This window comes from Eschrichtius robustus, chromosome 3 (genome assembly GCF_028021215.1).
Source record: "Eschrichtius robustus isolate mEscRob2 chromosome 3, mEscRob2.pri, whole genome shotgun sequence".
Lineage (NCBI taxonomy): Eukaryota > Metazoa > Chordata > Mammalia > Artiodactyla > Eschrichtiidae > Eschrichtius > Eschrichtius robustus.
The window spans coordinates 99,210,768-99,223,175 of NC_090826.1; the positions used below are offsets into that span (position 1 = coordinate 99,210,768).

General features: G+C 37.0%; 1 protein-coding gene across 2 annotated transcripts in view; it reads left to right on the forward strand.

Annotated features, from left to right (window-relative positions):
- The window catches only part of CTTNBP2NL (CTTNBP2 N-terminal like), a 66,054-nt gene that overhangs the window by 2,317 nt on the left and 51,329 nt on the right, over positions 1–12,408 (forward strand). Inside the window, exon 2 of one of the 2 annotated variants that reach the window (XM_068540496.1) lies at positions 9,675–9,798. The exons of the other annotated variant lie outside the window; for it this stretch is intronic. The gene's annotated coding sequence lies outside the window, so the exon portion shown is untranslated. The remainder of the gene's footprint in view (positions 1–9,674; positions 9,799–12,408) is intronic. 2 annotated transcript variants of the gene reach the window in all.

The following is a 12,408-nucleotide window of genomic DNA, read 5'->3' on the forward strand; positions in this document are numbered from 1 at the left end:
AGTATGTTTTGTTTCATCTTTGTACCTTTCACAATGCCTAGTATATAGTTTGACTTCATGAACGTTTGTTGAACTTAGTTTGAAGCTGACCCCTTCGGGTAGACTAGAAACATAATTTACTGATAAGATATGGCACATCTTGTTAGTATAAACAGTCCATAAAGAATTTAATATTAAATATTCTTCCTCTTTAGCATTTAAACAAAGGTGAAGAATTAGTGTCTGATTTTAGTTATTGGTTGGTTTTATTTTAAATATTTCAATATATAGCTAAGATGCCTAAGTAAGGGAAAACAAAGCTTGTATATGTCATGATCTCAGACATATGATACAAGGATTTTTAGGCCACTGAATTGGTGTTTATTGGCATGATACAAGAAGCAGAGATTTATTTCTAGAGGAAGTTTGTCCAGTCTGTGGTGGTTGACCCCAGGAATAGCTTGTCAGCCTGTTACTAAAGGCCATTTTTTCTTATTTCCTGGATGTTTGCTGATAATAACTAAAAATCACATCTTCCTAGTTCTAGTTCAAAGCATTTCAGTGAGAAAATGGCTTATTTATGGTGAGGCTATAAAGTGTGCCGATTTACAGCACAGACTTTAAAGGCAGACCTGAGTTAAGATTCCAGCTCTGCTGCCCTTTTGCTGTGTGACCCAGGGAAATGGCAGTTTTCTATCTTCACCATATCTCAGTTTCCTCAGCTGTGACTTAAAAATGACTTTCAGAGATTTTTTTTTTAAAAGATTACATGAACATGACATACAGGAAGCACTCAGTAATTGGTAGGTATTATTGCCATTATTATTAGCACTTTGCACGTGAGTTAAAGAATTTAATATTAAATATTCTTTTACTCCTTTAGCATTTAAACAAATGTGAAGAATTAGTGTCTGAGTTTAGTTATTGGTTGGTTTTGTTTTAAATATTTGAATATATAGCTAAGCTTCCTAATTAGAGGGAAACAAAGCTTGTGTATGTCATGATCTCAGACATCCGACAGAAGAGTTTTTAGGGCAGCGCATGTGTCTTACGGTATGTGTGTTTCATAATTTTGTCATGTACCTTATCTTCCTTAAACTTTTTGGCCCTGGAAAAGGAAAGGCAAGGGATTCAACCGTCTGATGTCTTCTCTCTGAATTGTCAGTTGTTTCACTCCACACTGTCTTAAGTACCTTCACCCTCAGTGTCATATAAATGGTTTCGTGGATACCGTGATCATGGTGCAGGGTTGTACCTTCTGTGAGATTTAAGGGATTTTCAATGGTAATTTTGATTGACAGTGATTTTTGCCTCTTGAATAACTCTTCTACTACCCCCAAAGTAAGGAGCAATCATAAGAACAACTCAAATGGGTGAGAAGAAACTATGGATAGGGAAGTTAAGAGTGGAGGTGGGGGAGTGGAGGACTGGGGTTTGTGGGTTGAGGAAGACAGGACTACAAGCAGGCATTGAAGTAAAGAATGTAGTAATATGGTTTCTCCCTGCCAACTATTTCCAAACTCTGTATTTCGGGTCCAAAGCCAGAGCTTCCACTCTAAATGTGTGCTTTGCTGCTAAATGAATCGTTTCTGCCTTTTGGAGCCACAAAGAATGTAATCCGTAATTGTTACTGAGTTTAAAGAATATAATCCTTAACTGTTACTGAGTTCAAATAGAAGCTAGGAAGGAAGATAGGAGAGCACAGGATGATGGGGTTTACAGACAAAAAAGACTCCCGACCCTGAGCCTTGGGAGCATCTGCATGGGTCCTTTGTGCAGAGCTGCTGGGGAAGGAGAGGCTGCAGTGTGCTCTGGGTCAGCTCGCCTAGAAAGGTGAGCCAGGGAGGAAGGAGTGCAGAGGGAGAAGCAAGCAGGGATGAGTTGTTTTAATGAGAAATAAGATCTATAAATTATAACAGAGAGGAGAATGAACTGACGGGTAAGTTGTAGAAAAAAGGAGCACTAAGTTTGGGGTTTTTTGAAGGAAGGTGTTCCCCATTCCTTGGTTTCTGCTAAGTAGTCCTTTCTGTTGTAGCGGGTTGAACAGGAGTGAGAACAGAACCAATCTGGTTCTTAACTGGTTTAATATTTGACGGTACAGACAACATCTGGTCTAGTCCTATGTATCAGCTTCTTCTTATTGCCTCTTGTTCTTAAATTGAAGACATGGAAGAAATTTTCTGAAAAGGCTCCACCCCTAAAGACTTCTCTGCTTCTAAACCTTTAGCCTTCGCCACACTCACTGAGTCTGAACGCGTTCTTCTTGGGGGTCTAGTTACTTCTCATTCAGCGTGTCTCGCATCACAGTCATTATTTCCCCCCCAAAACCCGTTCCTTTTCTAACATCCCTGTTTCTGTTAATGACATCATCATTATAGTCACCCAGCCTTAAAAACCTCAGCTGATCTGGGATTATTTCCCCTCTTACCTCCTTAAAAAAGCCAGTACCAAGTTACTATACATTCTTTATAAAGTCTCTTGCATCGGTCTTTTTTTTTTTTTTTTTTTTTTTTGTCCTATTCTTACTGCCACCATCCTATTTCACACATTTTAACCTCATACCTGTACTGTTAAAGTTTTCTCCCAACTGCTTTTTCTGCTTCCAGTTTCTCTTCAGTCAAATCAGCTCTGTACGTCAAGCTTTAACCTTCCTGAAACTATATTTTTATTGTGAGATTCACCTAGTTAAAAATGTTTAGTGGCTTCTTATTTCCCAGAAGATAAAGTCCAGTTTCGTACACTGTAATTCAAGGTACTGCACTGTACATTTCTTTCCAGCCAGCATGTTTTGATTACCCCTTTGAACCAGAGACTGCTGGGTGCTAAGTTTATCAAGCTGAATAAGACAGAGTATTTGTCTAGAAGAGCAGAATCTTATGAGACAAAAGACAGCTATGTAAATAGATGAATTGATGTAATAGAATGTGATAACTGCTCTTGGGTTATGAATAAGATACATATCCATTATGCATTTAATATGATTTCAAAATAGCTGTGATATTTTTAGAAAACCCGTTTATCAGTATTATGAGTTAAAATTGTAACTTGATTAAAAGCTGTAGAAATTCAGTGGAAGCAAAGGCATGCTTTTCACTTATATCCTAAAGTCACAAAAAGCCAGTCTAGGCAGAAGATTGTCCTTTTTCTTTCCCAAGTAGTGTGCAGATAACCATTGGCCTGAATACGTGTTGTGTGTGTTCCTAAGCTGCCTTTCCCAGGAACTGGCCAGGCCATCTCCTTCTTGGAGCAGATCAACCTACCAGGTTAGAAGGAGTAAACTTGTTTTGATTTCTAAATTAGACACATGAGTGGTAGAAAGTGAGAACTCATTGGAAAAAAGGAAAACTTCATTATCCTTACAGATGAAACCAAATATATGCTCTCCAGGGATGAGAAGTGAGAGAACTAACCAGTCACTAAGTCATTTAACCCATTCAGTATCCTGTTAGAGTACGTATTGTCATCCCCATTTTATAGATGAAGAACTGAAAGCTCAAAGGTTATGTGGATCAAGGAAGTATGAAGTGGTAGAGCCAGGATGCAAACCTAGGTCTGTAGGGCTCCAAAGTCCAAGCACTTTTCACTGCAACACACTGCCTCCCAGAAGAGTTACTGTCCCCAAAAAACCTTGGAGCAAAAACAATTGCCAGGTCTGTTGGTCATTTTCAACTGATACCAAATTGTTAAACTTTTTTAAAAATCAGTGGTCTGACTTAGAAGACAGAAGTTAAAAGGCAAAACAACATCATCAGTTATAATATTCTGTTACAGGCTTTTGTGAAATTTTTTTACAGTTCGGGGAGAGTCAGGTTATGGGCATAGCTAAAACACAGATACCTTGACTGTATTACAGTTCATCCTCCACACCATATGCTCTGTTTCTTCCTGGTTTGAAATCCTGATGGAGTCACAGACTTCATCCAACATTAATGTGGAATATTTGAAGGGTTCTTGTATTCCAGGCTGCCTGTAGAATTGAGGCCCATGAATCATTTTACTGGAAATAAAATCAATCTACATATTATTTTCCCTCATTGTGGTATTTTACAAATCATGGTGGCATTATTTCAGAAAAGCAAAAATTTAGGGGAATGATGGACAGATAGATGATATAGACAGATATACATATTTCAATGAAATCATGTTATAATTTCATTGAAATAAATAAAGCCACTGACAAATAATACCTGAAATGGTAAATACTGCTGGTAATTTTCTGATATTAGAAGGATTATTTTTAATTTTAATGAAAAAATGTGTTAACGTAAAAACTATTCTTCATTTTCATTAACATACATTCCAGTAGCTTAACTAATGTAGCTCTTCTGGTTTGGTCTTGTCTCAGATGAGAATACTTGAAAAGGTGTAAACAGATATCCAGGTAGACAGACCTGTTTTTAATAGCGTTGTGCCAGATGTCCTCATTTTGGGGGAGAGATGTTTGAATGCTTGTTTATGGGCATGAGGCCACTTCCTCCCTTTCTTCAGGATGCATATAAATGTTGTTGGCAACATGTAGGAGAGACAATGATAGAAACAGATGTACACACATAGTAAGAGAGACGGACATTCACACACACACACAGATACACTAGAGATGTATGAGTCTTAAAACAGAGCTAACCAAAACAAAACCCTGATATCCATCATGGTGTCCCAGAAGGTGGATTAGACTGGATCTTAATAATTTTACTATTTAACTATAATCTTCAGTAATTCACTTAACAACTCTGGCCTCAATTTTCATCTGTAAAATGAGAGTGCTAAATTAGATTATTTCTGAGGTCCCTTCCAGCTCTGTGAATCACATTTTAGCTTATAAAATGAGAAAATCAGATGTGAACAGTGGTTACCAAGTAGCAGTGGTTTCTAAGGAAGCCTCTGGAATCAAATTACTTAGGTTCAAATTCTGTTTCTGCCACATACTAGATGTGAGACTTTAAGTTATTTAGCCTTTGTACCTCAGTTTTCCCATCTGTAAAATGGGGATGATGATGATGATGAACTTGTTGATAATGGTTATAGCATCTATCACCTAAGGTTGTAAGGACTGAATTAATACATGTCAAGTACTTAGAACACTGCCTGGAACATGTTTATGTTTAGCTCAATAAGTGTGTATCTTTTTTATTATTGCTATTATGGCTTGAATTCTCCTTAGAAAACTACTCTAGAAAACTCTGAGGAAAAAAATAAACAAATAAAAATAAAACTCTGAGGAAGTGGTGATTAACATTGGTAAGCTCAATTATATTACTAATTTCTGTACTAAGTATAAATCTAGAATATCTGGTATCCTAGAATCAGCTTTGAGTAGAGTACTGAAAGCACTTTAAGTATTGACCTTAAAGAATAATCAGCTTTATTACAGAACTGGTTTCTTGAGGCCTCCTTCAAAGTCCATATTGACAGTATTGGATAAACAAGCACCTCAATCCCTTAGCACTGTTGTAATTTCTTTGTAAGTGCATTATTCATATTATATTTCAGGATCCTGAAATTTACAATCTCCAACACTGTTTCAAAACCATTCTGTTTTATATAATCCTATACATAGTGTTGCTGGGAAAAAGCAGACTGATAAGACAAAGCAGGGCATTCTTTGTTCAGGCACTCACATGGTAAGGGGAAGGCTTTGATCTAGTTGCTGTAATAGTCTTTAAAAGTAGTAAACGGTTAGCATGTTGTGTTAGTTTGCTAGAGCTGCCATAACAAGTACCACAGACTGGGTGGCTTAAACAACAGAAATTTATTTTCTCGCAATCCTGGAGACTAGAAGTCAGAAATCAATGTGTCAGCAGGATTGGTTTCTTCTGAGGCCTCTCTCTTTGGCTTGTTAAATGGCCATCTTCTCCCTGTGTCTTCACATGGTGTCTCCCTGTCCTGCGTTTTTGTCCAAATTTCTCTTCTTATAAGGACACCAGGCATATTAGATTAGGGCCTACCCTAATGACCTCTTTTTTGTCTTCTTCTTCTTTTGGCTATGCCACACAGCATGCAGAATCTTAGTTCCCTGACCAGGGATCGAACCCATGCCCCCCCGCAGTGGAAGCGCAGAGTCTTAACCACTGGACCACCAGGGAATCCCATGACCTCATTTTTTTTTAAATTTATTTATTTATTTGTGGCTGCATTGGGTCTTCATTGCTGCACGCGGGCTTTCTCTAGTTGCAGCGAGCGGGGGCTACTCTTCGTTGCGGTGCGCGGGCTTCTCATTGTGGTGGCTTCTCTTGTTGTGAAGCACAGGCTCTAGGTGTTGGGCTTCAGTAGTTGTGGCTCGCAGGCTCTAGAGCACAGGCTCAGTAGTTGTGGCGCACGGGCTTAGTTGCTCCGCCGCATGTGGGATCTTCGCGGACCAGGGCTTGAACCCGTGTCCCTTGCATTGGCAGGTGGATTCTTAACCACTGCGCCACCAGGGAATGCCCCATGACCTCATTTTTCACTTAATTACCTCTTTAAAGACCCTACCTTTAAATACAGTCACATTATGGGGGTACTGGGGATTAGGACTTCAACATATAATTTTGGGGTTAGAGGACACAATTTAGCCCATAACACGTTATAACACATAGACACATAAGAATACAAATACTCAGGTAATATCTTTTACCTTCAACTGGAAGAAGATTGATTTGACATTTGTAGTAAAGCTTTTATTGCATAGTACTGTAGAATTCAGTTAAAAGGTTTGTTTTTCTATCTTGGTTTTAGAATCTGTAAATAATAATAGCAGAAACAACTGTCTTTAGTAAATGTACAAAAGATCTGCTTTCGTGATGAGAAGATTTATTTTCTGATAATATTTTGACAAGTTTTTCTTTACTAGCCTAATCCTAAAATGCCAAAAGTGGAATGAGAGGTTCAGTTTGGAATGTTGTCGCTCTCTTACCCACAAACGCATAAATAACCTTTATGAAAAACCAAAAGTGCCAGAGGGTGGGAAGGCTAAATCTTGAGATAGTCAAGGTAATGTGTCAACACCTTCCACCCTCAGATAGGAGGTTGCTTTGGATACATTTTTTTAAAAAATAGCAGTGCACTTTTGTCCATTTTAGATTTGGTATTTATAAATGTGACATGTTTATTTTTTTAAATTTCATATATACTGGGTTTTTAAGGAAGTACATTATCTAATGGAAAGCTGTCAAAACAGCCATTTTGTATGTCAGTGTTGACTCTGAATTTTTAGAATTAACTGGCCTCCCAAATTTTGGTTTTGCTTATATGTACTGGAAAGAGTCTTTACATAATTGCAGCAAGTTTGCTTTACATCCGTGCTAATCCCTTATCACTGATACTAAAAACTTAACTGAATGGCCTGAATCTTAGTCAACTGTAGCCCAAGTATAAATTTCTTTAATTTGATATCTGAGTATATAGGAAAGAAGTGATTTTTATCCAGTTTTGCAAGAGTGATCTCTTGGGTAAAATAACTGAATTCTTTTTTTTTTTTTTTTTTTTTGGTGCTAGCCAAGTGGATTTAAAAAAAAAGATTTATGTAGTTTTTTTTGAGGTGCTTCTATGTCCAGAAATATCTGAGACTCACCTTAAAAATGTTTTCTCTCTTTCCTGTCCCACATTACCCACCACATAGAAATAAAGCCTTCAGTTCCACATAAAGACATACACACACCCAGATACTAGATAGACAAACATCTACGTGTACTCCACCCTGCCCTGCCTTACTCCTTACATAGCTGTAGCAACTGGGGTGTTTCTTTTTCTGCCACCCAATCTCCATGTGGTAAAAAGGCAACAATGCCTGCTATCAAAGAATGAGTTCCAGAGCAAAAGCTGAGACTTCCTCAAGAAGGAAGAGGCACAACCAGAACCAGAATGAGTGGATGTTGGGTCAAGGGAAAAGGCTAGAATAAAATGAACAGAGCCAGAGCAGCATACCTCCATAGCAAAATGAGCACTGCTGTTCAGGAGGTACAGTGGAGGTGCAGAGCCAGTGTCCTCCTTGATACCCATAATTTCTGTGGCTGTTGGCACATGAAAGTTCATACAGAAGAGATTCATGGACTTCCCTGGTGGCGCAGTGGTTAAGAATCCTCCTGCCAGTGCAGGGGACACGGGTTCAAGCCCTGGTCCGGGAAGATCCCACATGCCGCGGAGCAACTAAGCCCGTGTGCCACAGCTACCGAGCCTGCGCTCTAGATCCCGTGAGCCACAACTACTGAGCTCACACGCCACAACTACTGAAGCCTGCACGCCTAGAGCCCGAGCTCCACAACAAGAGAAGCCACCGTGATGAGAAGCCCGCACACCACAACGAAGAGTAGCCTCCGCTGGCCGCAAGTAGAGAAAACCTGTGCAGCAACGAAGACCCAATGCAGCCAAAAATAAATAAATAAATTTATTAAAAAAAAAAAAAAAAAAAGAAGAGATTCATGCTCTCCTGGCTGTTGGCCCTGACTTGGTGGGAAGTAGCATGTGAATAGACCATATTGTAAGCTGGGCAAACTCATGTTTGAAATCATTTATTAATAACTTAAAAACAAGTTTCATACCTAATCTATAAATAGGCTAATTTTTCCAGGGTATTAAAATATGTGTAACTTTTTATGATATATGCTTATATATTTTTTTAATTGAGAAAACTATAAAGCTTAATATAGCTACAGCTAGCTGTACCACAGTGTATGATAATATATACAGACAACTTGTCCACAGGTGGTTTTTATTTCAAATTTATAGACTGTAGCATTCCTTAGGCAGAAATATCTACATCTAAACTTTAAGGAAAGTTGGGTCTTGGAGAGATTCTACCGGAAGGAATGAGCTGAGCATCTGGTTGAAATGATCTTGTCTTTCACAGTTACTTAACAGACAATGACAAGTAACAGCTCATTTAGAAAATAAGTGGAGAATGAGTCTGTAGACTACAATGTAACATGCCAAAAATCTGGCAGTCATATTTCTGATAATGAATATGGAGTTAGAAACAGCCTTTTTCTGAAAATCTTAGACCATATAATTTATATATTGGCAGAAACTGGAGTCGAATGGACTTGGTACTTTAAATACCTTAAATACAAGACAAAATTTATGTTTTATCAAATAAAAATTTGGGCCTATCTTTTTTGTTTAAGTTTGCAGGCTCTAATACACTATTAGAAAAACATAAACCAAAAATTACATATAATTCAGCATTTAATATTTGAAAATAAATGGGAAAAAGTAGAAGCTGGGATGAGTAATAAGCCCTACAAAGTTGAGGTGGTGACAGATTGATTTGTTTGTTTACTGATTGGCAAGAGATGAGGGGATGAGAATTTTCCTTACACAAATTTGGCAGTTTGAAAAGTTCAGTTGTAATTATGTTATTTTTTTTATCTGAGTGCATTGTGCATAAGTCATGGTGATTCAAGCAAATAAGCTTTTATCAATTCAGGGAGAGAAAGTCAGTTTCTTCTGGGGACATTCATAAAATAGTCCTTGAAATGACAGTGAAAAGATTTTGAAAGACCTCACCTTCCCTAATTATGATTGCAAAAGGGAAGTCAGAGTCCTGATATTTTTTCCTATATTACTCAGCTTCAACTTGAAGAAGTGGCTATTTTCTTCTTTCTTGTCTGTATCAACCAACAGCTGTCAGGCCTCATCAGCTATAATGACAGTTGACATTCTTGGGATTTACCAATTGTTTATAGTATGGTCACATAGACAATAAATTTCTTATTATTTTGCAGCATTGGAGATTTTTCCACCATGCTGATGACATTTTAAATATATTTGTCAATTTTCCCAAATTTTAACTGAAGAAAACTTTAAGAATTTATACTTGAGGACTAAAGTGTGACTGCCAGTTATCAGGTCAGTATCACCCGCATCCCCATCCCCACCCTCATACCACCCCCAGGAATATCACTGCCATACTAAAACATAATGCAGTTTTACTATCGTTCATTTATATTTCGGACAAAAAGTTACTGCAATGTGTTGTGTGTTAAAATTAGATTCAAATGTAAAGGACAGCAAAGAACTGCTAAATTTTAATATTTATAAAGAATGGTTATAGGAATATGCGAAAACAGACCTCTTGGGTTTGAATTACACAGCTGTGGCCCTTTTTTTCCCCTACTGTGTTGTATTTGGTATTATATTTATTTCATGTAGACACCAAGCTAAATAAGTTGATACATTAGCAAAATGTTCCAGATATTAAAATTTGTGTGCAGAAGTTATTTACAAATGTAGAGGTAACATGAATATTGTTCTTTATGCCATTGACAAATAATAGAATTTTTTCTTGCCTAGGCTAGACTGTTTTATAATTAAAGTGACTTAAGGTTGTTTCAATTTCACTCTTTTATGAGGACGTATATGTATCACAACAGATCAAAAAGTGTGATTTAGAAAAAAAAAAAAAAAAAAAAAGTGTGATTTAGGTACAGTCTGTTTTAGTTCCTTGTATATTTACCTGTAATTTTTATTTAATTGATTTCTCTAACAAATAATTCTTGATTTTGACTCATGAAAGCTTAGAATGGAACCATGAGGGACTTTAGAGATTATCTAGTCTGTTTTATTTTACCTGTGAGGAAACTCAATGCCAGAGCAACTAGGTAATTTTTTTTTCTCAAGGCAATATAGCTGTTTAGTAGCAGAGCTGAGACTAAAACTCTATACTCTTCACTCCCGGTCTATTATATTTTATTATATCACAGTGCATCCTTAAGCCACAGTTTTAGATTTCTAAATGAGAATATTTAAGGAGTATAAAGATATTGAAGGAAAAAAGAGTAATACGTGTAAACACTATCATTTTTAGCTCTATTCCTAGTTGATTTACTCAGTGCAGTTGGTATTTATGGAGCGCCTTTACCAAGTGCCCATTATTCTGCTTAACATCAGGGGAGGGGTGAGAAAAGGAATAAAATGATAGGATTTTTTTCTCTGCCTTATAACCTCCTTGAGAGAGATTAAAACATGAAACCATCAGGAATTGGGGGAAGGGTTTCATCTAAGAAACCAGTGTGACTCAAATGGTAGTTTAAATTCCTCATCATTATTCACTCCAGGATGCTATCATCCTTCTTCATTTGTGGTTCCCAACTACAAAAGGCAGCCAGAGTCACTTATTTCTGAAGTAATTGATCTTGGCTGCCCCCAATTTTGGTAATGCCTTCCTTGGAATTCTTTTGGAAAGTGAGAGAGGATAGTAGTTCTTAATAATTAAACCATTGATCAGCTTCTATCAGGAACTTGGCAAGATATTTTATATTTATTAACTCAATCTTTACAACAGTCCTATGAGTTAGATATCATCGTTTCACTTTCACAGGTAAGAAAACTGAGAATCAGAAAACTTGCCCAGTCACACAACTAGGAAGATGTTGACCTGGCATCTATCTGACTGCAAAGCCATGTGTTTTTTTCCAGCATACCATCTTATGTTAAGTGTAGCTTTATTAGGTTTGTCGTTTTTTTGTTTTGTTTTAATTTTTTTTTAGCTTTTATTTTTAAAGTAACTGTTGTGAGGGCTCTCTAATACTGACGTGAGAATGTGAGAATCGCTTACTAGTCGCTAACCCTCACCAGTCAGAAAGTTAGCAGTTAGAGCTGAAGTTACATTGAACACGTTTTACCATGTGGCAAAAGATTTGTACAGTGTGTCCTGGAGCAACATCGAACAACACAGTGAAGTATGCATTTTCTACATGCTCTCCTTCGCTTAAAGGCAGTAGCTCTGGAAGGAATCAATGACTCTTTTGTGTGCCTCCTAAAATTTAATGTGCTCATAGGAGTTGGGAGTTACTGGAGGGTGTGTGAACTAGTCATGTTGTGATTCACTTTAAAAAAAGAAACTATATGAGAGTGGCAATTTAGAAGTAAAGAGTGGAAGAGGGAGAATCGTACTTGCTCTACTTTAGAAGTTATGAAATGTATCTTACCATACACAATGGTCAGAAGATCCTGCCAAGATTGTACGCCGTCTAACTTCTATCTATGTGTGGTTTGTGAGAAATTAATCTTATGGAAAGGACTGAGTTTGTGCCATGTAATTCGCCATTTAACATATTTTGAAAGATGCAAGATTTCATAGACATGTTAAGTTCATAGAACTTGTGAAGTCACATAAATTCAGTTTATAGTAGCCTGTCCAATTAAGATGTTTTAACAATATATTTTAAGCAGTCATTTAAAAGTACATTTGTACATGGTTGCATTTAAGTCTTATTTTACTATATGAAATATAAATATTGTGATAGATGTTCTCTGCGAAAGTAGACAATTTAAAAGAAAAATTTCTCCCTTACTCCCACCAAACATTATCTTTGCTCAAATTCATTTCAGCCAGTTTCAGAGGGATCCCACAATGTTTTATATACAGTTTTGGAATTCAGTTATCTAAAACTGGGATATCTTTTGGTGGTCAAACAATTTTTCATTGAAATAGTATTCATTGTAACAAAACTTTAC